General features: G+C 39.6%; 1 protein-coding gene across 8 annotated transcripts in view; it reads left to right on the top strand.

Annotated features, from left to right (window-relative positions):
- The window catches only part of ENOX2 (ecto-NOX disulfide-thiol exchanger 2), a 277,973-nt gene that overhangs the window by 150,903 nt on the left and 103,018 nt on the right, over positions 1-24,052 (top strand). Inside the window, exon 1 of one of the 8 annotated variants that reach the window (XM_034949454.3) lies at positions 21,006-21,029. The exons of the other annotated variants lie outside the window; for them this stretch is intronic. The gene's annotated coding sequence lies outside the window, so the exon portion shown is untranslated. Of the gene's footprint in view, positions 1-21,005; positions 21,030-24,052 lie in introns of those variants that run through there. 8 annotated transcript variants of the gene reach the window in all.

The raw sequence follows: 24,052 nt of genomic DNA, 5'->3' as shown, positions 1-24,052 counted from the left end.
GGAGACAAAGAGACAGAACAGGTAGATACAGAGAGAGGGACTAATGTGGCAAGATGCACAGAGCAGCAGACAGGCAGAGAAAGACAGATACAGAGGGAAAGAGAGAAATGAAAACCAACAGAGAAGAATGGGAAGACAGATTGACAAGAGAAAAACTTAGGCTGTGAGACAGAAAGACAGACTTGGGAAGAGAGAGCAACAGACAAACCAAGACAAAGAGACTGACCGAGATGGGAGACTGAAAGAGTTGGACAGATACCATGTGTTATAGGCCAAAAGACAAGAAACAGAGAAACTGAGAGGATCACAGCAAGACTGACAGCCCGAGAGAGAGGAAGAGGGTGAGAGAAAAAAATTATTGAGAAAGATAGTCAGCTAGACAAAGAGATAGAAGTAAAGACTGAGATAAATACATGCAGACACCCAGAGAAACAAGTGGACAGACAGGCTGGTGGAGAAACAGGCAGACAGATTGGACAGATAACCAGAGTACAGACAGACAGATGGGTAACACAGAGACAGAGAAACAAAAAGAGACACATACAGAGACTGACAGAAAGACAAAAGAGACAAAGTATTAACAGAGATACTGAGACAAAGAAATGAACAAAGAGGCACAGAGAGGCAGAGATACTGACAGAGACAGGAAGGCAGACATAGAGCACCAGGCAGACCAACCAAAAGACAGACAGACTGAAAACTAGACAGGGACACTTAAACAGGGATATTTAAACAATGAGAGAAAAGTAAATAGATGGTCAGAAGCCGTTGGTCAGAGACAGATAGACAGAGTGAGATGCAGACAGGCAGAGGGAGGAAGGGAGCAACAGAGAGAGAGAAGAAAGAAAGACACTGACTGAGCAACAGACAAAGAGCAACAAAGAGACAGAACCTGAGAGAGAGAACCATACAGTGACAAGAAGCAGGAAGACAGAGAGAGTGTCAAAACAGACAAGGAGACACAGGCAGAGAGGAATTGATGGATGGACTGAGAGACGGACAGAGAAACAGAAAGAAAAACAGACAGAAAAACAGATATGCTATGACATAGACAAAAATGCAAGCAGAGAGACAAATTGCAAAATAAATGGAGAGGTGCCCTCTCACTCTTACCGTCAAAGGCCCCACCATCACTACTACAAATGCTCTTCCTTTTGAGCCTTAGATGAGTGACAACAGAGAGAAATTTTAGCATTGTCCCTAGATCATGGTAGAGACTTGGGGGAAGGTGGTGTCTGGCAAAAATTATTCAAATCATGCTCGCAAGGGGACTGAGTCTGAACATCATTGCTTTTTGGAAATATCCCATGGCCCATGTGCTATTAGGTAGAACACTTCTCCCCTGTCAGTACTGTGGAGTTTGGGTTGTTGTTATTTTGGTTTTTAAGCAAACACATGAAACCTTCCAGAAGTCCATTGTTTGCAGATTTCCCATCATGCTTCCTTTCTCCCTGGAGGAAAATGCTTTGTTTCTTTGATAAAGCAAACTGACCGCTTTTCTCCTTTACAGTTTTCTACTGAGTGTCTTGTTTTCATAGTTTAGAATTCATATAGCTCTCAGGCAAGTTTCCCTAAGATGTTTCTACTTAATATTCAGCCACAGTGCCAAGAAGTTTAACATTATTTTCATTTTTTAAAATAAAAAATCTAGAGGAAACCTCTCTTCTTCCTGTAGGCATTTCACTTTAAATGTCTTCAAGGGACTTTGGGCTTTTTCTTAATTATGATGGGCATCTAATATTTGCTGCCCCAACTGTATGAAAATATGCAAATAAATAAGAAACTAGACTCCATAGGTGGCCTTTTTGTTGTGCCAGACTCTAAGATGATCTTAGCCCAGCTCCTGCCCTGAAGAAGAAAGCTATGCAAAGTGAATTAAATGCTGAGGACCAGGCTCAGCCTACCTCCTAGAACCATGGGAACTAGAGAATGAGAATAGGTCTACACTGTTTGTGCTTTGCTAAGACAGCAGCAGTGACCTGGTTTCTTAGAAAATTCCCCAGCCTGCTTCATAGAGGTCATTCCACCATCATAGAGAGGTGAATAGGAAGTTCAGTACTCCAGGGCATCAAGCAACTAACATTCGCAGGAGAAAAAGTCACTCAGCCTAGGGTTTAAGATCCAAGTTGGAATGTGTCTGCTGGAACTATATCCACAATCACCTAGAAAAAATAGCTTTTTTCCTCACTCTTTATGAAATTACTGTATTTTTAGAATTAAGGTGGTTCTAGGATCATCCCATCCAAATGTCCCCCAATGGAATCAATTATTTAGCTTAAGGCTCTTTCAATACCAAGGGTTTCAACTTATTTTCAGAATTTAATTCTCTCGTTCAACTTTGTAATAGTCTAGTAAGTGAAGAAATTAAAGAGGGGAGTCAATATAATTTAGTAAAAAGAGTAGACTACTAAGTAGGGAGCTTAATGTAGAAGACAGGCAGTGATAGAAAGAGGTTAAGAACACAGGCTTAAGCATCAAACTGACCTAAGCTCTGTGTAACCTGTATTACTTCAGGAAGTGTTTCACTTCTCTTTGCTTTCTGTGTAGTGGGGAAGGTAATAAGACTCCTACAGTGGTTGTGAAGAAATAAATGAGACAATGTAAGTAAGGAGTAATATACTTCCCACAGTATCTAGCACATAATAAATAGGTGCTTAATATGTTAGCTCTTATTAACTCAAAATGAAGTGACATGACAGAGTTATGGCTTCTTGATTCCTGGTTCAGTTCTCTTTGAAAACCAGGATGTACTGAATGTGTTGCAGTGTACTTAATATGTACTCTGACTTTGCCACACCAACCTTCTGTGCCCTTTGTTGTTTTTATTCTGAATTTTCACAACTTTGGGGAAAACAAGAGCCTAATGAGTATTTTCCTCTAACTATGTAACTCTACATTTGCTTGTAATCTTTGCTATTATCTGCAGTCCTGTTTTAATGGTGGCTACAGCCTCAGCTAAAATCTGAATTGCCCACAGGCCTCCACATGTTGAATGAATGCATCTGTCCAAAGACACCAGAGACTCCAAAATCAATCAGAGCCACTTCCCCAAACTGGGGACTTGGTAGATCTGAGTAATGCTCCAAGTCTGGTACACATTGCTGCAAATCTTTATTAATGGAAGACACATAGGATGAGGAACTGTTTGTCCTCTGGTTGAGCCTAATTGCACTGTGGAAAGAGCTTGCTCAGCGGAGAAGCTCTTTGAAAACCCTGCTTCAGGGGCATGAAGCCCACAGCTCAGAGCTGCTTTGTGTCTTAAAACAGGTCATCTGTATATAGTACTGGGAGTCAACCAAGGGGTGAAACTCCAAAGCAAATTCAGAGAGGTAGTGATCAATATTCTGCTGAAACCAGGAGGTACTTGGGGTTCTTTTATCTGTATGGATTATTACAAAGTTGAACAAGAGAATTAAATTCTGAAAATAAGTGGAAACCCTTGGTGTTGAAAGGGTCTTATGCTGAGTAACTGATTCCATTTTTTTTATTATTCAGACTTTTCATTTAAAAGGCCATTTCTCATATAAATAGGTTTGGGGGAATTCAGACTTTCTGCTAAGTGCTAATTGCTGTCTTAAGTGAATTGAAAAAAAAAAACAAAAACTTAGTAGACTTGTGTTCTGTCTTTTAGGAGAGTACAATGTAAGATCGCATGTGACGTTTAAGGGCTTCATTTAGAGTACTTGTTTAAACCATGATTCACAAATATTTTTCATAGCTTGACTCCCCTGCCTCCCTGGCCAAGGGAAATGCCTCAAATCACACTTCCACCCAAACCTAAAAGCAGCTTGCACCATCAAACAACTTAGGAAAACTCCATGACACCAGTCTCCTTCATATCCCAGTTAATATTTAAGAGTAGGAGATAAGCAGGGATAATTCTCCTTTTATATTTTCACTGTCAGCAACCCATGTTATACTCTAATAGCCTCTTAACTGGCCTCCAAACGTTTACTCATCTCTGACTTGCACACAGCTGTCCTGTTATGATGGAGAGAGAAGGTCCTCATGGGAGCCCTGGTTCTGGCTGTGCCAGACAGACACACAGACACAGCCACCCAGCTTGGTTTGGGGCTTAGGATAATAGACAAAAATGTAATCATCTTCCCATCCTCCCTTGATTAGACCCTAGTGTCACTCTCACATTTTTCATCAGCTAGTTGGAAATGGGATTGCTTTGTGGTTAGAGACTAGCTTGATTGTTTGTTCTGCTTTCCTTTGTGGTAGGGAGTTTTGGCAGTGGGAAATTCTTGTTGGAGGAAAATGGGGACCCCAGGTACATATCAGGTTGGAAATCATAGCAGTGATATTTAAAAAGCAGTACTAATTAAGGCAGAAGAAATCTGACTTCTGATAGACACCAAGAACTAATTTGCAGCTGTTATCTTACTATCCTCAATAGCTAAAACAAGGAGGGCATCTTAACTAAAGTATAAGAGAAGGCCAAAAGCAAGGTCCCAAAATAAGGAAAGATGAAGCTATGAGTTTATGAGGACTCTTGTGTTGGCAGTGAAGCAGGTACACATTAGTCCACTAGGGAAATGAAGCTATGTCAGACAGCAGACGTGACTGAAGTTCATGATTTTGTAATTGTTCCTGGAGTGTCCTGTCTGGATGGGAAAAATGGTGAGTACAGTGTCTTCTGGGAAGTCCATTGCTGCTCATTAACGGGAACCTTTAAAGAAATGTGTATGCTGGGAAATGCACTCACCTTTCTCACCAGTTGCTTGAATTGTCACAGTAGCAATTTTTCTTTACAGCATAGATGGCTTCTTGGAAGTGAGAACGTATGCTCTCTTTGATTCAGAGGTTATAGTTCATCACAGGCTGCAGAGAACAAATGATAGATTCCGACCAAGGGCCTAAAGTTGGAGCTAGCCAACCAAATATTTTCTGGCAGTATTTAGTACTTCAGTGCCATCTTTTGTCTCTCCTTATTTAAATTCTTAAGAATCAGTTGAATGCAGGACTTTTTCTAAACTTTAATGGTTTATACTAGTAGGGAAGGGAGAGTGAACATGAAGCTTCATCAAAAAGACGACTATCTATACAGCAGTAGTTCTTAGACTGGTCAGGAAATTCACTGCATTGCTTTACAACCTTTATTAAGGGCACTCTTCCATTGAGAGCTCTCCCATGGAAAGAAGTTGGTCTTCTTTCTCTGGGTCTTCATAAATAGCCATTGCAGGGTTCTGCATGTAGTGAATAAGCAGTAGGTGGTATCACATGTACTGTTTGGTTTCTCAGCTCTCAGCACTTTAGAATCTAGATTGTGGAAAGAAGAGGAGCACTTTTTACTGTGCCTTTTTATTCTCCAATAGCTCTTCAAACACATTGTTCTGATCCTAAAGTCAAGCCTATAGAACAAACCAGGATCCTCCAAATGTGTCCCTATCTGTGCTAAAGAGACCAAGCTTTCTGTTACAAAGTAAATTTTTTTTTCAAGACAAGCATCATATGAATCCGGATATTGGACATTGTAGTTGTTTATTAATAATAACCATTATCATTTGTGCTATACTTTAGCATATTTTCAAAATGTTTTCCGTTAACAGAGGAAAGAAAAGAGGAGGGTACTGATTTAGCCCAGTAGACAGTATGAAGCAGAAATACCTGTGTTTGAATCTTGGCACTGCTGTTTAACTTTGCTATCTTAGTTGCTTCTCTTTAAAACTCTGTTTTCTCAACTGTAAAATGGAAATAATATCTTCATACCAAACTTATAAGGTCATTGCAAAGATTAAATGTGGTAATACTCTTCAATCTTCTAGCACAGCCGTCCGCAACCTTTTTGGCACCAGGGACCGGTTTCGTGGAAGACAATTTTTCCACAGACTGAGTCGGGGGGTATGGTCTCGGGATGAAACTGTTCCACCTCAGATCATCAGGCATTATTTAGATTCTCATAAGGAACACACACCCTAGATCCTTCACATGCACAATTCACAATAGGGTTCGCACTCCTATGAGAATCTAATGTTGTTGCTGCTCTGACAGGAGACGGAGCTCAGGCTGTAATGCTCACTCACCTGCTGCTCACCTCCTGCTGTGTGGCCCAGTTCCTAACAGGCCACGGACCGGTACCAGTCTGCAGCCTAGGGGTTGGGAACCCCTATTCTAGCACAGTGATGGACAGAAAGTTGAAGTTAGAGCTCTGTAAATTCTTATGTTTATACTCCACAGAGAGCCAGAGAATCATCCTGTAATCCAGTCATTCAAATGAAAGCTTTTTGAAATTTACATTTTCTACATTTTTCTCATTGTATATTTTTAACAAAATGATGTATATTTCAATTCCTGCCTATCATAAATGCAGCATATGCTATTTTCTCATGTTGTTGCATTGGTTTAATTAATAAATTAAAAATTGTTAGGATTTCAAATTGTTCAAAACTTCCACATATCTAAATGATATCCTTATCTTTCTTCAAACCCTGGCGTATATATGATTTAAAAATAAATAAATGTGTCTCTCTCTGTGTGTGTGAGTGTATAAACAGAGACACATAGCAGCAATCTTACGAAGAGTTCAAAATGCTATCTTTGGACCATCAGCTCGTAATATTTAACGTTATAAAGTTGAAAACAGATAAAGTAGAATATTTACTGAGTCTTATATCAGACAGGGAACTCATAGAGCCATCTAATTCAACTCTCCTACCACCACCAGCATCCCAATACACAATTGCATATGACACATTCCTGACAGCTATTAATCTAGCCTGTATTTAAATATTCCATGTGACATTAAGATCCCTGCTTTACAGTGTAGCCTTTCCCCTGTCCATGGCCCTTACAGAGTTCTTATGGGGATTCCATGAAATGATATGTCAACAATGGACCATAGTGCTAGGCATTTAGGAAACACTCATTAAATATAACCTATTATCCTTATCACTCGATGTTGGACCACTCTTATTGTTAGGAATTTCTTTCTTATATTGAACCATAAGCTGCCTTCTGGGTCCTAGCTTTGTAATATAAAACACATCAGACCAAGTCTAATCTTTTCATCCACATGATGGTCCTTCAAATACAGTTTCCACAAGTTTTCTCCTCTCTAAGCTAAATATTCCATTTACTTCAAAATTTCCCTCACAGGGGTCGGGCATGGTGGCTCACACCTGTAATCCCAGCACTTTGGGAGGCCGAGGCAGGCAGATCACTTGAGGTCAGGAGTTCAAGACCAGCCTGGCCAACATGGTGAAATCCCATCTCTACTAAAAATACCAAAAAAAAAAAAAAAAAAAATTAGCCAGGTGTGGTGGCAGATGCCTGTAATCGCAGTTACTTGGGAGGCTGAGGCATGAGAATTACTTGAACCCAGGATGCAGAGATTGCAATGAGCCAAGATTGCATCACTGTACCCCTGCCTGGGTGACAGAGTGAGACTCTTTCTCAAAAAAAAAAAAAAAAAATCCCTCATAGGAAATAGTTTCCAAACACTTCACCCCAGTTACTTCAAGCCTCTAGTGATGTTAAATGTTGTTATTTGCCCATCACAACAGAATGGTGGCCAGAGCAGAAGACAATGTGTCTATTACTTCTCAGGCTCTGGAATCCACTTAGTGCTTCTAATAATACAGCCTGAGGTATATCTACTTTTCTGAAAGGCATTTCATGTTGTTGGCTCATGTTAAAGTTGCAGACTAAATCTCCTAGCTCTTTCTAGTATGAACTATAGTGAAGTCATATTTCCCCCATTCTATTCTTCTATGGTCACCCACCTTTTTTTCTTATATTATGTTCTGCTTTCGTAGTTTTGGGCCCATCATTCCAGCCACTTTCCCTCATAAAAATAAAGCTGGACATAATAACAATGCCAGGAAGTAGCAATATTCACTGTCTTCTAGCTCCAAATATTCTCAGCAGTTTATTAGTATAAGTGCTGGTTTTCACCATCACCCTAGCACTACTCTAATCCTTCAGGAAAGCTACAGTCAGCTCTCTTGAATCCATGTGGTTTGATTCTTTCTTGTTTCCCAGAGCCTCCAGCCTCTGCTCAGTTCTGTCTTGTTTTCAGGAGAAAGCATATTCTGGTCTAGTTTGTCAAGACAGTGTACAGCAGTGGCTAGCAGCGTAGTGTATTGGAAAGAGTGTGGGCTTTGACAACAGACAGACTTGGGTTTAAGTCCTGGCAATGCTACTTACTAGCTGTGTAGCTTTGGATAAGCTATTTGAAACCTCTCTAAACCCTAGTTTATTTGGCTTTAAGATTTCAATGGGACAGTTTATATACAGTAGTGCCTTAAATACACTCAATAAAGGGTGGTACCATTTTTTTGGAAGCCCAATTATATCACCAAGTAAGTTAAGAATACTCTCCAACTTTGTCTTATCTACAGTTATAGCAAGCAAGTTTGTTATGCCTTTATCCAGAAATCATACATTAAAATATTGAGCATGACATGGTCAAGTAGAGAGCCCTGTAGCAACTATTAGAGACCTCCCTTCAAATTGTTGTCAATCCATTCATCACCACCCTTTGAGTACAATTCTTCAACCAGTTAGGAATCCAGCTAAGTTATTATCTGGTCTGATCTACATTTCTCCATCTTTTTTATAAGGCAGTTGTGAAAGATTCACTGTAAAGATGTCATTCTAGCAGCCCTTTCACAAAAAAAAAAAAAAAAAAAAAAAAAAAAAGGAAATTATCTGTACCAAACCAGACGTGTTCTTACACTGGCTTTCTGGTCAGCACTTACTTTTTTTAAGTGCTTGTACATCATCTGTTTAATAAGCCATTCTTTAAACAGTGACAGCCAGCAAGCTCAGCAAGCTGTCGTTTTTAGAATCTGAGTTTCCCCTTCCTCTGAAAAAGAAAGGGGAATTAAACATAAGAAAAATGGTACATGTGGCCAGAGAGAGTGGCTTCCCAGGCTTCATTTATTTCAAAAGCAAGACTGCAGTCCACCCTGGACAAAGGAAAATTATATTTGAATGCTATTTGAAAACACTTGATTTGGCATAGGTTTCTGTGGCTGGTTAGAGCTACCCAGAGTTAACAGGGCAGTTTTCTTTATCGGAAACAGAGCTAGGTTGACTCTCTTGAGTCCCTCACATTTAAAGATTGCATTGTTCTCCGTCTCTCCCCCTTTAATTAGTGTATCCATCTGTTTTTCTGGTACTAAGGGGAGGCTCTTTGGTTGGTAATTACAGCGATGTCCCTGGGCTCCTATTTTGAAAGCATGCGCCACATTCATGACCTTCCAGGCTCAGGTAACAGTTGCTCTTTCCTGGGATTATGTTGTTTATTGTTATTGGCATCTGATATTTCCTTCTACTTCTCTCAAGCCAGGGTTTTCCTTCCCTGAAGTTTCTTAGACTACTCCTCCATGTATCTGACCCTTTGCTTATTAGAAAGCGATTATACCCAGAACAAAATGCTAATTTCCCATCCATCAGAAAGTATATGAGGGCAGGGAAGTGTGTCCAGCATACCATACCTTTAAGAAATGCTCCTTAGAGGGAGAAAATGAAAGGAGCTCAGAGGGTCAAGTGGATGGAGATAAGGATGAGCAGTTTTCAGCCTTGGGCCACTTTTGCCAGCAGTTTGCTAACTGCCCTTGAGCTGATTCCCGTGGTTCCTTCTCCTTAGTCAGAAGGCATATATATATTCCCCACAGGGCAGTCTCCTCAGACTAACCATGACGGTCCTGCAGCATCAAACCATAACTTACTTGTTCAACATCATCTCCTATTCCATCCCACAGCTATGGCCATCATGGTTTTCTGAATCAGAATTTGAATAAAAAATTAAAGCAAGTGGTTGGATCAAATTTTTTTTTAGTTTTTCCATATGAAAAAACTTAACAAATGTATAAAAATGAAGTTTCATTCATTGGCTCACCTTTATTACATTTCCTATTTAATGAGTGCTTTCATGTGCCAGCACTTTGCTCAGTACTTGGTGGGATTTTATCATAGGCTCTTCATTGCAGGCCCATTTTACAGAAGAGGAAACTAAGCCCCAAGAGGTTAATTAATTAACCCAAGATAATACAGCAAGTAAGTGGTAATCCTGAGACCCAAACCCAGGTCTGTCTGACTCCAAAGGCCAAGCTCTTAACCATTGTTATGTCTTCCTTCAATGGCATTTTATTCATAAGTGAACAGAATGTTATGAAAGGCAGACAGCCCTTTGAGCACTTAGAGTGAATCATGGCTCTACTTGACATTCTCCCACTGCTCTCTACTCAAATCAGTATCCTCACAGATATGCAACCTCATGTATGCCTGCCCCTTTGGTTTAGCTCATGCTGTTCTCTTCCCATACCCTTTACTCACTCTTTAGTCTAGAATCATCCTCTTCCTCCCCTCTGCCAGTTAAATTCTATCCATCCTTTAAATGCTTAATTCCATTTCTTCCATGAATGTTTCCCTCACTGACTTCTCTCTTTCCCATGCCACCATAGCACTTATTGTTGTGACTACCATATTTAACCCTTCATTATACACTATTTAGGGCATATGAATTTTTTTTTTTTTTTGAGACAGAGTCTCACTCAGGTGCCCAGGCTAGAGTGCAGTGGCAGAATATCTTGGCTCACAGCAACCTCCGCCTCCCAGGTTCAAGTGATTCTTGTGCCTCAGCCTCCCGAGTAGCTGGGATTACAGGTGTGTGTCACCTTGCCCAGCTGTTTTTTATATTTTTAATAGAGACAGGGTTATGCCATGTTGGCCAGGCTGGTTTCAAACTCCTGGCCTCAGGCGATCCACCCACCTCGGCCTCCCAAAGCTGGGATTACACACGTGAGCCACCACGCCCAGCCACTTATGAATCTTTGTGAGGTCAGGAACCATGTTTTATATTTTAAATATGGTCTCATAACACTTGCATAGGGTCACTTGTGTAGATTTTCAGTAAATATTTGCCTTGACTCTAGATATATAATGATCAATTGAATTCATTGTGTTATATGTATTTTCTCAGAGCCCTCCTAGCCACCAATCCCATTACGACAAATTAAACCTATGTCAGAAGTCTTCAAATAAGCATAAAATTACTTTGTAGCATCTAGACCCTGTACTAAGATCTGTTCTTTAACCTATATTCCTGACAACATCTCACAAGTATAACAGGACAATTGGAGAAATATATTGGTGAGTTAGCTGGACAAGTCAAAGTCAAGGTGTGAGTTCCATTCTCAATGCTGCCACCTACTATGACCTGGGACAAACATTAACTTCTCTGAGCCCTATTTTCCTTATCAGGTAGATGGCGATAGTAATACCTATTCTCACCTCGGTGGGTTGTTAAGAAAATGTAAATGAGAAAATACATTTATCAGCATGTGTTGTAAAATGTAAAGCACTATACAAAAATGGGCTATTATAATTACTATTAAACCTTCTAACCATTTTTAATTGTCTAGAAAAGAGAACCACTCTTATCAATTACAGATGCTCCTCAACTTAAAGATGGGGTTACTGCCCGATAAACACATCGTAAATTGAAAATACCATAAGTCAAAATAGATTTAATACATGTAACCCACCGAATATCATAGCTTAGCCTAGCCTACCTTAAACATGCTCAGAACTCTTATATTAGTCCACAGTTAAGCAAAATCATCTGGCAACACAGTACCCTATACTGTATTGGTTGTTTACCCTCGTGATCGTGTGGCTCACTGGGAGCTGCAGCTCACTGCCACTGCCCACCGTCACAGGAGACTAATGTACCCAATATCACTAGCCCGGGAAAAGATTAAAATTCAAAATTCAAAGTATGGTTTCCACTGAGCATATCACTTTCACAATATCGTAAAGTCAAACAAATTTTAGTCGAACCATCTTAAGTCAGGGACCATCTGTATTTCGAAGTAATTCCATCACTTCCCTGTAGAAGGGACTCCAGCTTAGTCTTCAAAGCAGGTGTTAGACTTGGCACATGGTTTCTATTAGTTGGCCAGGATTCCTTCAGTGATAGAAGCATATGTTCCTGATCTAAAAATTGACCGATGTGGACACAAAGAGGAAACCACTTTGTTTTCAGCAGGTAATAGGGCAGCTCTCTTTGGCTGCACAGTTGGGGCCTTTTGTGATAGTACTTGCTTGCTGTGCTGCCCATGGGGTGAGTTAATGAACCACTAGAGAGCTGCTCTGAATTAGAAAGGTCATACCTGACATGAGCCATTTCAGCAGAAACATCCTGTTCTTTTCCCCTCTTCAAGGGGGAGATTTTATTTTAGACCATCTGTGATTTGCCAAAAACTTAAATTGTGTGGAGGGCAGAATGACCCTTGTGAATAAATGTCAGGAGAGAAAACACACCAGGAATTACAGAATCATCAAATGTTACAAGTGAAAGATCCCTTAGAGATTATCAAGTCCAACCCTCTCATATCACAGGTGAGGAAACTAGCATCCAGAGAGAGGAAGTGACTTAGTCAAAATAACACAGAATATCTAGTGATGGAGCTGACACTAGAAGCCAAGTTTCCCAAGTCTCCATATTTCTTGTCCACTGTGCTTTCCTCTACATCAGTTCATTTAAGTTATACATTTGAGATTTTTTAAGTAGCTATAGTGATTTCAGTGTTGTTTCTCTAAAATGGAAACGCTGCCTAATCCACTAGCCAGGAACAGCTGGAAAGATCCAGCCCTATTAATTCAGAATATGGCACTTACAGGTTTTAGCACAGTAAGTTTCCATACCTTAAAATTTCTGCCACCTCCGCAGAGGAGTCAAGCAACTATTTCACACCTACACACTACACAATATTTCTAAGTTGTTTAAATCTTCAGGAAAAGACACCAGCTTTGTGAACAGCTGGATGGCATGGTGGGATATAACATCACAGTAGAAACTGAAAGAGTGAATTTACATTTCAAGGTAACTGATGGGGGCCTTGAACAAATCACTTAATCTGCCTCTATCAAATAGAAGCCCCAGTACTAACAGCATGTCTGTGCTCCTTCTCTGGTCCTCTCTTTTGCCCTTAGATCACATAGCACCTAGCATCTTGACTCCATCCTCCAGCCCCTTGTGAACCTTTGAAACATTATCCTTTGAACTTTCTTGGTTCTCTTGATGATCTTGTCCCACTTCCCTTTCTTTTGTCCACCTTAGACTGCCTTACCCACTCCCTACTCCTCTGAATGGCTTGTTGTGGACTGTTCCTCAGGTGTCCTGGGCTGCCTGCAAGTCCTGAGATTCTATCAGTAAATTTTGGGTGCTGTATGTCAGAAATTCCCAGGTTAGAAATTTGGGACATCTGGCTCTGCTGTAGCCCCAAATCCCAAGTAGTTGGCTCTGGTTCCGTGGATCCTGGACCTAATACATTCTCTTCTTAGATGACTATCTTTGAGTGGCCAGAACATTAAATGTGATTTAATAATATTCTAGATGGCAGGATTGGGGTGATCTGGAAGCTATGTATTTTGGAAGCATTTCAGAAGTAAGTTGTGTGTGTGTGTGTGTGCGTGTGCACGCGCATGCAATAAGTAACTCTTCTTTGAAGAGAAAAGGTGGAAAATACTCTTTATAGATTATATATGTCAAGTAAACTGCTTTAAGAAACTGCACCATTGATTGTAACTTAAGGCAAAGACAAGAGAATGAACTAAATTCACATAGTTAACCTTGTTCCACTGCTATTCTGGGTATCGTGGTGCTCTTTGTGACTAGGAGTGCCATACCATCTTTGGCTAAGTCATCCTTCTTTTTCCCCATGTATATTTTGCCTCAGCTACATATGTCTTTTTCAGACTCCTAAATTAAGCTGTTGTTGGACATTTTAAGACTCCTTAAAAGCTTTTCTGTAGATACACTATAATAATTCGCTTCTTCAGAAAACTGGTTTATGGAGTATGTTTGTACGGATGGGCTACAGGAAGCACTGATTCTTTTGAAATTTCTGGTTCTAACTAAGGTCACTCAGTAGTTTGGTTGTAAATTCTTCAACCCTTCTGAGTCACTTGGGGGCTTCTCTCACAACAGCTTTATCTTTGGCAGAGCTAGGATTCACTTTGGTGGATAAGGTGGCCCTATGTAAAGCATGGCCCCAATATAGAGAGTGAAAATTATCATCTCAAGTAGCAAAAATGAGACGCTCCAGTGATGTCTCCAAGCCATTTTGGTCTTGACTCTGGAGAGCAGCAACTAATATTACCCACATTGACCCAAGAGAACAGAGAAAACTAGCTTAATTCTGAGACTTCGGCCTCCTTTATTTAGCCCCCTAGAGCATGGGTCAGTAAACACCACCTATAGGCAAAATTCAGCCCACTACCTGTTTTTGTAAATAAAATTTTATTAGAACATAGCTACACCAATTGTCATATTGTCTGTGGCTGCTTTAGCACTGCAAAGGGGAAGGCAGAGTAGTTACAAGTGACTACATGGGCTGTAAAGCCTAAAATACTTACTTAGTATAGCCCTTTACATAAAAGTTTGCCATCCTCTTCTCTAAATTAAAAACAGATGTTTGAATGGAAATATAAAGGTCATTTGGATTACAATTTCAAGTAAAAGTAATTTATAAGTTGTATAGCCACAATCCCATAGTATTTTTTTTTTTTTTTTTTTGAGATGGAGTCTCACTCTGTCACCCAGGCTGGAGTGTGGTGGCACAATCTTGGCTCACTGCAACCTCCCCCTCCCCAAGCGACTCTCCTGCCTCAGCCTCCCAAGTAGCTGGAATTACAGGCGCCCGTCACTATGCCTGGCTAATTTTTGTATTTTTAGTAGAGACGGTGTTTCACTATGTTGGCCAGGCTGGTCTCAAACTCCTGACCTCAGGTGATCTGCCCACCTCGGCCTCCCAAAGTGTTGGGATTACAGGCATGAGACACTGCACCCGGCCATCCCGTAGTATTTTTTAGCAAAATAATTTTACTGTGCCTACTGCTTAAAAATTTAGAAGAAAAATGTGAAGAAAGATGTGAAAAATCATTCACAATCACAACACCCAGAGAGAACCTCTATCAGCATTTCATCGCATACATTTTCTGGCTTTTTTGCCAGTGTATCTATTTTTTTAATAAAAACAATTGAATCATATTGTACATACTATTCTGTAGCCTGATTTTTTTCACCTATTAATGTATCTTGGCATCTTTCAATGTCAGTAAAGATAGATTACATCATCATTCCTACTGGCTACAAAGATTTCCATTATATAAATATGTCATCTAATGTATTTAACCAATCCTCTGTTATTGGACAGTTGGGTTATTCCTAATTTATTTTCTTCTTATAGCAATGCCATAATAAACATTTATTGTATGTACAACTTTTCATACTTGTATTTTTTAATATTCTTTTCCAATTTTTTAGAAATCAGTTACTTTTATTATGTCAGAAAAAAATCTTATAGTCCTCCTCTCTTCTATGGTGAACAGATATTTTCATAAATGGCAAGAGGTTTCCATTTTATTAATATAGACACAGAACCAGAGGGACCAGGAGGTCACCTTCCCTCATGGGTAGGTTGAATTAGTATACCCAGCCAACATCATTAAATAACAGCTTTGCCACCTAAAGCATGTGCATCTCAATAGGTTTTTGTGAAAGCTTCTAGTCACATTAAATATTAATGACTGAAGACAAAGCACTGCTTTAGGAGAACATAATGGCCCAAAGGAAACTGGAAGGCTCTATTTAAAAAATAGACAAAAATACCCCACAGCACTTCTAACAGGATCAAATTTCTGATGGAGATAATAGAGCTGGCAGCCAGAAGAGAAGGTGGAAACAGCAGGAAGGTGCTATGCCCTGTGGAAATGGGCTGAACACAAAATGTACTTGGAAACCCAAGATTCTCCTCTCTGCCTCTGGAGCATTAGGGAAGATGGAAAATGAGCACAGAGGTGGTGATATCCCTGCACTGCTCCTGTGAGACAGCCAGTTCCCAAAAGCTGCAGCAGGCATTCACATAAGTAGGATTGTCAATTCACCTTTGAATGTCTCAATTCAGACACATTGGATGTTCACCTAACCCCAAGGAACTCTATTGATTGCCAGTGGTCAGCCTGGGCATTTTTCAGTGGTTTTGGTAAACAGGGAGCCAGTGTTTGGGAAGGCCTGAAAGTCAGTGTTAATCAAATGTTTAATGATATCACAGAAGAGAAGAGAGCAGCAAGAAAGATTATTGTATCTATTTGAAAATACTCTGCCAGTGGTATGAATGCATTCTCCTTATAGATCCATCATCCAGATGGAAAAGGAGGCTGGTCTTTAATATTCTGTGCAATCATTTGTGTGTGAACAGTTTGCCTTTAAAAATGAGATGTCAACACTCAGTTGTTCTTTACCCAACACTTTTCTTCCAAGTTGCCTGTAGTACTGCATGGCATCGTGATAGGTAAATTGATGCCCAATTACCCAGACACATGGAGGCAGAGAAATTTCTGCTTTCTCTCTTGTCAAGCTTATGATTTCTCAGTTTTTTCTCCTCTACAACTCGCAGCCCTCTCTTTTACTTTTCCGTGCTGTCTCCATACAGAGAGCTGTCATATGGCCTGCCCTCGTCTCCTTCAGAGGCCAAGCAAAAGAATACTCCTATTACCCCTGAGATCCACTCTGCTTAAATTACTTCCGAGGAGGCTTCTGCAGCAGCAGCCTAGATCTCAGCAACATTGCTGCTTGGAGGACTTTCAGGAACTTTAGTAGTTCTGACTCTAACCCAGAGCCTCCTAACCTTCATTAATTGTGACACACCTCTCAGCTTCCAAATTTGTAAGAGCAATAACTAATATCCCGGTGAGAGGAGCAAGTGCTGGCTCTGCAGGAAAACTCTGCCTTGCTTTCCTGCACCAGAGGGATCTCTGCAGTACAGTGGATTTGCCTGCCAAGCTAGAAATCCTGCTATAATCTGGGACACCTATCTGAACTGTATTGCAAATGGCAGAGACTATTTTCAGTCTGCTCCTTCTGTCTATCCACATCTTTTTTCTTTTCCTTTTTTAAAAATTAAATTTTTGAAATTTTGAGATAACTGAAGATTCACATACAGTTGTAAGAAATAATTCGGAGAGGTCCCATATATCCTTTACCCAGTAACGTTTTACAAAACTGTAGTATAATATCACATCCAGGATATTGACATGGATATAGTGAAGACGCAGAACAATTCCATTTCTCATATTGCCCACCTCCCTCCTGCCTTCCACCAACTACTAATGTGTACTCCATTTCTATAATTTTGACATTTTGAGAATGTTATATAAATGGAATCATACAATATGTAATCTTTCTGGATTGGCTTTTTTCACTCAGCGTAATTCCCTTGACATTCATTTGAATAATCGTGTGTATCCATAGTTGATTGAGTATTCCATTGTAGGGCTTGCCACAGTTTTACCATTCACCTGTTGAGAGCATCGGGATTCTCCCAGTTTTTTGCTATTATAAATAAAGTTATATACATTTATGTACAAGTTTTTGTGTGAACTTAAGTCTTCATTTCTCTGGGATAAATGTTCAGGAGTGTAATTGTGGGGTCATTTGGTAGTTACATATTTCTTTAAGAAACAGCCAAACTTTTCCAGAATCCTAGCCAGCATTTGGTGGTGTCACTTTAAAAAAAAAAAAAAAGCCATTCTAACAGGTATATACTGATCTCTCATTATGGTTTTGATTTGCATTTCCCTAATGATTAGTGATGTTGAGCATTTTTTTCACATAGCTATTGGCCATTTGTGTGTCTTCTTTGGAGAAATGTCTGTTCAAGTCCTTAACTTGTTTTTAAAATTAGGCTATTAAGTTTCTTTGTTACTGAGTTGTAGGAGTTCCTTATATATTTTAGAGATTAACCCTTTGTCAGATATATGATTTATAAATATTTTATCCTATTCCATAGGTTGACTTTTCAGTCTGTTGAGTTTTTCCTTTGCTGTACAGAAACTTTTTAGTTTGATGTAGACCCACTTGTTTATATTTGTTTTGTTACCCATGCTTTGGTGTCATATACATGAAATCATTGCCTAGTCGAATGTCAAGAAGCTTTCCCCCTGTTTTCATCTAGGAGTTTTACATTTCAGGTCCTACATTTAAGTCTAATTCATTTTTAGTTGATGTTTGTGTATGGTGTAAAATAAGTGTCCAATTGTACTCTTTTGCATGTGGATATCCAGTTCTTCAAGCACTGTTTGTTAAAGAGACTGTACTTTCCCTGTTGCGTATTTTTGGTGCTCTTGTTGAAGATCAATTAACTGTGTGTGTGTGTGTGTGTGTGTGTGTGTGTGTGTGTGTGTGTGTGTGAATGGATTTATTTCTGGGATCTCCATTCTGTGCCATTGGTCTACACATCTGTCTTTAAGCCAGTACCATACTGTTTTGATTACTTCAACTTTGTAATAGTTTTTAAATCAGGAAATGTGATGCTTCCAGCTTTCTTCTTTCTCAATATTGATTTGGCTATTTGTGATCTTATGGATTTCCCTATGAATTGCAAAATTGTTCTTCCTATTTCTGTGAAAATAAAATGTCACTGGGGTTTTGATAGGGATTGCATTGAATCTGTAGATCTCTTTGGGTAGTATGAACATCTTAACAATATTAAGTCTTCAATCCATGAACATGGAATGTCTTTTCATTTGTTTGTGTCTTCTTTAATTACTTTTGTCAATGTTTTGTAGTTTTCATTATGCAAGTCTTTTACCTCTTTATTTAGGTTTATTACTAAGTATTTTATTCTCCTTCGTGCTATTATTAATAGGAATTGTTTTCATAATTTCTCTTTCAGATAGTTCAGTGTTAGTGTATAGAAATGCAACTGATTTTTCTATATTGATTTCGTTTCCTGCAATTTTACTATATTTGTTTATTAGTTCTAACCATTTTCTTAATGGAGTCTTTGGGATTTTCTATATATAAAATCATGTCCTGTGGAAACAGGGATAATTTACCTTTTGCTTTCCTATTTGGATGCTTATTTCGTTTTCTTGCCTAATTGCTCTGGCTAGTATTTCCAGTAGTATGTTGAATAGAAGTGGTGAAAGTGGGCCTCTTTACCTTCTTCCTGATCTTAGGAGGAAAAGCTTTCAGTTTTTCACTATTGAGTGTGATATAGTTGTGGGCTTGTCACATATGACCTTTATTATGCTGAGGTCCTTTCCTTCTATTTCCAGTTTGTTGAGAGTTTTTATCAAAAAAGGGTGTTGAATTTTATCAGATACTTTTTCTGCACCCATTAAGACAATCATCTGATTTTTATTCTTATTCTCTCAATGTCATATTAATTATTTTTTGTATGTTGAACCATCCTTGTATCCTAGGGATAAATCCCATTTGATCATGATGTGTGATCTTTTTAATAGAATTCCGTTGAATTTGGTTCATTAGTATTTGTTAAATTTGTTGAAATTTTTTGCATCTGTATTCTTCAGGGATACTGTGTTTCATTTTGAGTATGACTTAGATCAAGTTTCTCCTCCTCCTTTTCCCAACTGTGGATGTCCAGTTGCTCCAGTAATATTTTGTTAAAAACTATTGAATTGGTTTTGCACCTTTGTCAAAAATCAATTGAGACTATTTGTATGGCTCACATCTTTTGTTACCCCTGGCAACACCTCCTCTATCCACATCTCCAAAACTAGCAAAAGAGAATAAGGCAACAGAAGATGTTATGGCTTTATGCCTTTTATAAATAAAACTATAGAAATAATAATAGCTAACACATATGGAGTTTTTGCTATGTACCGTAAACTTTATGCACCTTATTTTACTTAGTCCTTAAAACATTCTATAATGCACATACTATTATTACCATTTGGCACATGAGAAAACTAATTCAGAGAGATTAAGTACCTTGCTCATGGATAGGGGGAATCTGATAATCAAACCCAGGTCTTGATCCTTAGGCCTGTAAACCAAAAATAAAATTCCAGTGCCCCCTTCAACCATCTGAATGTATCCCTCCTCAGCCAGGGCACCCTAACATTTAACCTGAAATACAGGTTCAGGCCATGACAGTAGTAGGGGTTGGACATGCCTCATTATACCCCTCCAGCATTAACATCAACACAGACCTTAAGTCTGATAAGAAACAGTTACAGTCTATTCTCTCTAACCTAGGTCTCCACAACTCCTTATCATAACCCAGACATTCCTTTCTATTGATAACTTTTTCAACCAATTGCCAATCAGAATATATTTAAATCTACCTGTGACCTGGAAGCCCCCCATCCCCCCCATCCCACCCTCTGCCCCCCACCACTTCGAGTTGTCCTGCCCTTCCAGATCAAACCAATGTCAATCTTGCATGTATTGATTGATGTATTATGTCTCCCTAAAATGTATAAAAGCAAGCTGTTCCCTGACCACCTTCAGCACATGCCATCAGGACCTCCTGAAGCTGTGTCACAGGTGCATCCTTAACCTTGGCAAAGGAACTTTCTAAATTGATTGAGACTTGTCTCAGATGCTTTTTGATTTACAGGCCCATCTTAAACACTAGGCTTCTCCTCCTGTCAGTACCAGTTCTTTATGTGCCAGACCATCCAACCACCCTGGGTAAAAACTAGTGCTCTAATCTACAATCATTATAATGGCAGCAACATAGGACTGGTTTCTGCTCTGAACATGAAGGCAGGTCTGCATTGGTTCACAGCAACTCCTGGTTAATATCAATGGTCTTCTTATTCTTTAGGAAGTTCTAACTGGAGCAACAAATTTCTACATGTCACTTCCACCTGTCCCCACCAGCTACTGCAGTATAAAACATCAGACTGCTCTGAAACAATGCTCCTTTTCCCATTCTATTCTTGGTTATATGATCCCTCTGTGTATATACATGTGCGTATATGTGGAGGACAGAGTGACAAAGGGAAGGCTAGTGAAGGCATCTAAGAACTTGGGCCAGAACCAAAATTTGGAGGAGCAAACACAGGAAGGGAAACAGAGACTATAGTTGGACCGATTTTCTGAAACTTTAATTGACTGGTTTTCTAGCAGGAGAATCGTACCCTGTGGCTCAGACTTCTCTCTTTCACCTGTGTTGATTGGGACCTTCACCCACACATGAACACACAATACCTTGGATGATCTGGAGGACCACGTGGAAGCCTCTCAAAGACCATAGGTATTCCAGGCCACTTTGGCTAAACATTCTTTATCGAAAGCTGCTATGGCCTCCAATGCTGTTGTTATTGCTGTGAGGGTTCTAGCACATGGGAAGTGTATGTTAGAAACTTTCTAGTGATTGAGCAGACTATCTGATTAGCTGTGACGCTTTTAGTATTTCTGAATTTGTTGTGAGCCAGTGCTTCATAAATATCACAAAGATGAATTTGTATTATGATAGGGAGCATTTTAGTTGATGATCAGACCTTGAAATTTACGTTTCCATATTATCTCCTATTTAACTACTTGCCTTCCATTTCTTAGTCATTGAGCTTTGGGGAGACAGTATTATACTTTGAGCTGGTTGGAGGCAGGAAGCAAAAAAAATAGTAACGGTAGAAAGGTAGTAGTTAATTAACAGCAAGTGTTTTGGAAAATATTTTACTCAAATTCAAAAGGAACTCAGCTGCATAAATCCATGAGTAATATAAAAATTATGATGGTATTCTGCACTTGTGAAAATCATTTCTCCTAGTGATATTTGGAAAACATCCTGATGTGCAAACTCTAAACCCCAAACTTCTACCCTGAGGATTCAGAAGCTTTTTCCAGAATTCATGAATTTTATGATGTCTGAAAATTTCTATACATATGTCCATGGAAAAGCAAAATTTTAAGCAAAGAAAACATTTGATCTCTTGCAGAGGAGGGGATATAACCTTGAGCTTTGAGTAAGGGTTATATGGGTAGTCATAGAGGTATTGAGTACAATATTGGTCATTATATTAAAGATGGTAGTCATTTGAAGGCTATCATCACAAGTAGTCACTTCCCCCTTGGAATACCTGGGTTATAGAGCTTTAAGCACTGTTTAAACTCTGAATGATCATGAGTCCTTTGAGTCTCACAATCCACGCAGTCCACAGACTTCAGTTTCCTTTCCTATCTAACAGGTTCTTTCCTCCTCATTGAAAAAAATTGAGCAAGTGAAAGGCCACACGTGTTCTAACTCATTTTTGTATATTAAAAAGCAAGACAGAGAAGTCATCTTTTACCTCCTGAAAAAGAAAATGCTCTTTTCTCTTTGGACCTTGTCTCTAGGAAAAGTCCATCCTCCCTACCTACGAATGTAGGTATCCCTAGAAGTATCCCTTTGCCCTAGTCATCACCTTACAGAATGTTGAGATGCAGGAAGAGGAATTAACCCTATATGTCTGGAAAACATCAGGAGAGAGAAATCACACAGTAATTTGAACAGAAAAATTTTAATATAAATATTAACTATAACAGGGGATTGGCCAGTAAGAAGTAAAAACAACTACAAAGAATATAGGACTAACAAATATAAGGAGCAGCCCCTACACCTAGAGCTGAACTAGGGCACCCAGGAGAGAACCTTTTCCCCAGGGCTGAGATCCATATCTTGCAGGACAAGGGCACAGTCATGACTCATTAAATAGCAGAGAAATTGCTGTGGTACTACATCAGCAGAACTTGCTGGAATTCTGCCCTGTGGAACTTCTGGGAAATCCACCCTCTATAGTGTCAGGGAAAGCTGGTCACAGAGAGGTATCTCACAATAGGCACCCCACCACGAAACATCCTGAGGGATGGGTACTGGGAGAAGCTGCTGGGCACTGCTGATTATACTACCAGAGCTGCATGCTTGAAAAATTGCACATGCTGCAGGAACCTGGTGCTTGGGGAGCTGTGTGTGCTGTGGGAACTGGGCCCTGGGGAAGCTGAAAGCCTGAACTACAGGAACCTGCCAAGTGAGCACACCAGCACACAGGACCCACAAAGAAAAGCCCCTTCCTCCTGAAATGTCTCCCTAACGCCCTCTACTGACAAAGCTTAACATTGTGCCAGCTGGCAAAGGAAAAATATATAAAGGGCCCAGAACCATTTTCACAGAGCAGGCAACAAGGGTGAATTTGGAGCTAAGAGGTATTAGATTGATAACTAGCACACCTACATAGCTCAGGTAATAGTCCTCAGGTAATAGTAACTCTCTAATAGTGTTATTGCCTAGCCCTAGCTCGTATTCTGAGTGATCTCTCTTCCTCTTATAATTTGGAGATGAGGGGATAGAAATCAGTTGCTTCTTGCCTCATTGTCTTTTATCACCTCTAACTACATCCTGCTCAACACCAGCCCCAAGAGAAAACAGAAGATGTGATTCCAGCTCAACTCTGCAACCTTTCCTGCTCTGACTACCAAGTCTAAGTTACCTTCAACTCTTTGTCCTCCATCTACCTTCACTGTACCATTTGAGATGGGGACAAACATTTGAAGACTGTCTAAAATATGTCAGATTGCAGAAGAGGTCACAGAGTTTTGTGGTTAAGAGCATGGGCTTTGGGGTCAGGCTTGGATTAGAATTCTCATTCTACCACTTACTGCCTGTATGATCTTGGACAAGTTGCTTAATCACATTGAACCTTCATCTCTTCAACTGTAATTGGAGATAATCACACCCACAACTCAAGAATGGTATGAGGATTTGGCGTTAGTAATATATCAAACACAAAGCCTGATACCTAGGGCCAAAAGAAAGAAATCTGACTTCAAACCTTGACCCCATCTTTTACTATTTCTGAAGCCTCTGAGCAATTTACTTAAACTTCTGTGGCTCGGTTTGCTCCCCCATAAAATAAGAATATTAGTAATACCTGTCTCATAACGTTGTTGTGAGGATTAAATGCATAGTGCTTATTTTAGTAGTTAACACAGAGGAGGTGTTCAAAAAGTGGAAGCTAAATAAAGAGGTATGCCCATTAGGCATTGTGCTATATACTTTACATCTGTTCATTTACTTACTGTCTTATTCCTGTTGTCTTCCCTTCACCCAGCCTCACCTCCCTACTTCAGTGCTTCTGCCTACAAAAGGAATACAAGCAATATTTTTTGACCATCTGACTGCCTGCTGCTCCAGTGAGCAAACCTAGACCACGAGCCAGGCCCTCTTCAGCCCAGGGGCCCTCTTGAGACAGAGTCAGAGAGCTTAGTTACTCATTCTCGCTTATGACAAAAGATCTCTAT

Source organism: Pan paniscus, chromosome X (assembly GCF_029289425.2).
Source record: "Pan paniscus chromosome X, NHGRI_mPanPan1-v2.0_pri, whole genome shotgun sequence".
Taxonomy (NCBI): domain Eukaryota; kingdom Metazoa; phylum Chordata; class Mammalia; order Primates; family Hominidae; genus Pan; species Pan paniscus.
Note: the sequence above shows the minus strand (reverse complement) of the source record. Positions and strands in the feature narration are given on the sequence as shown.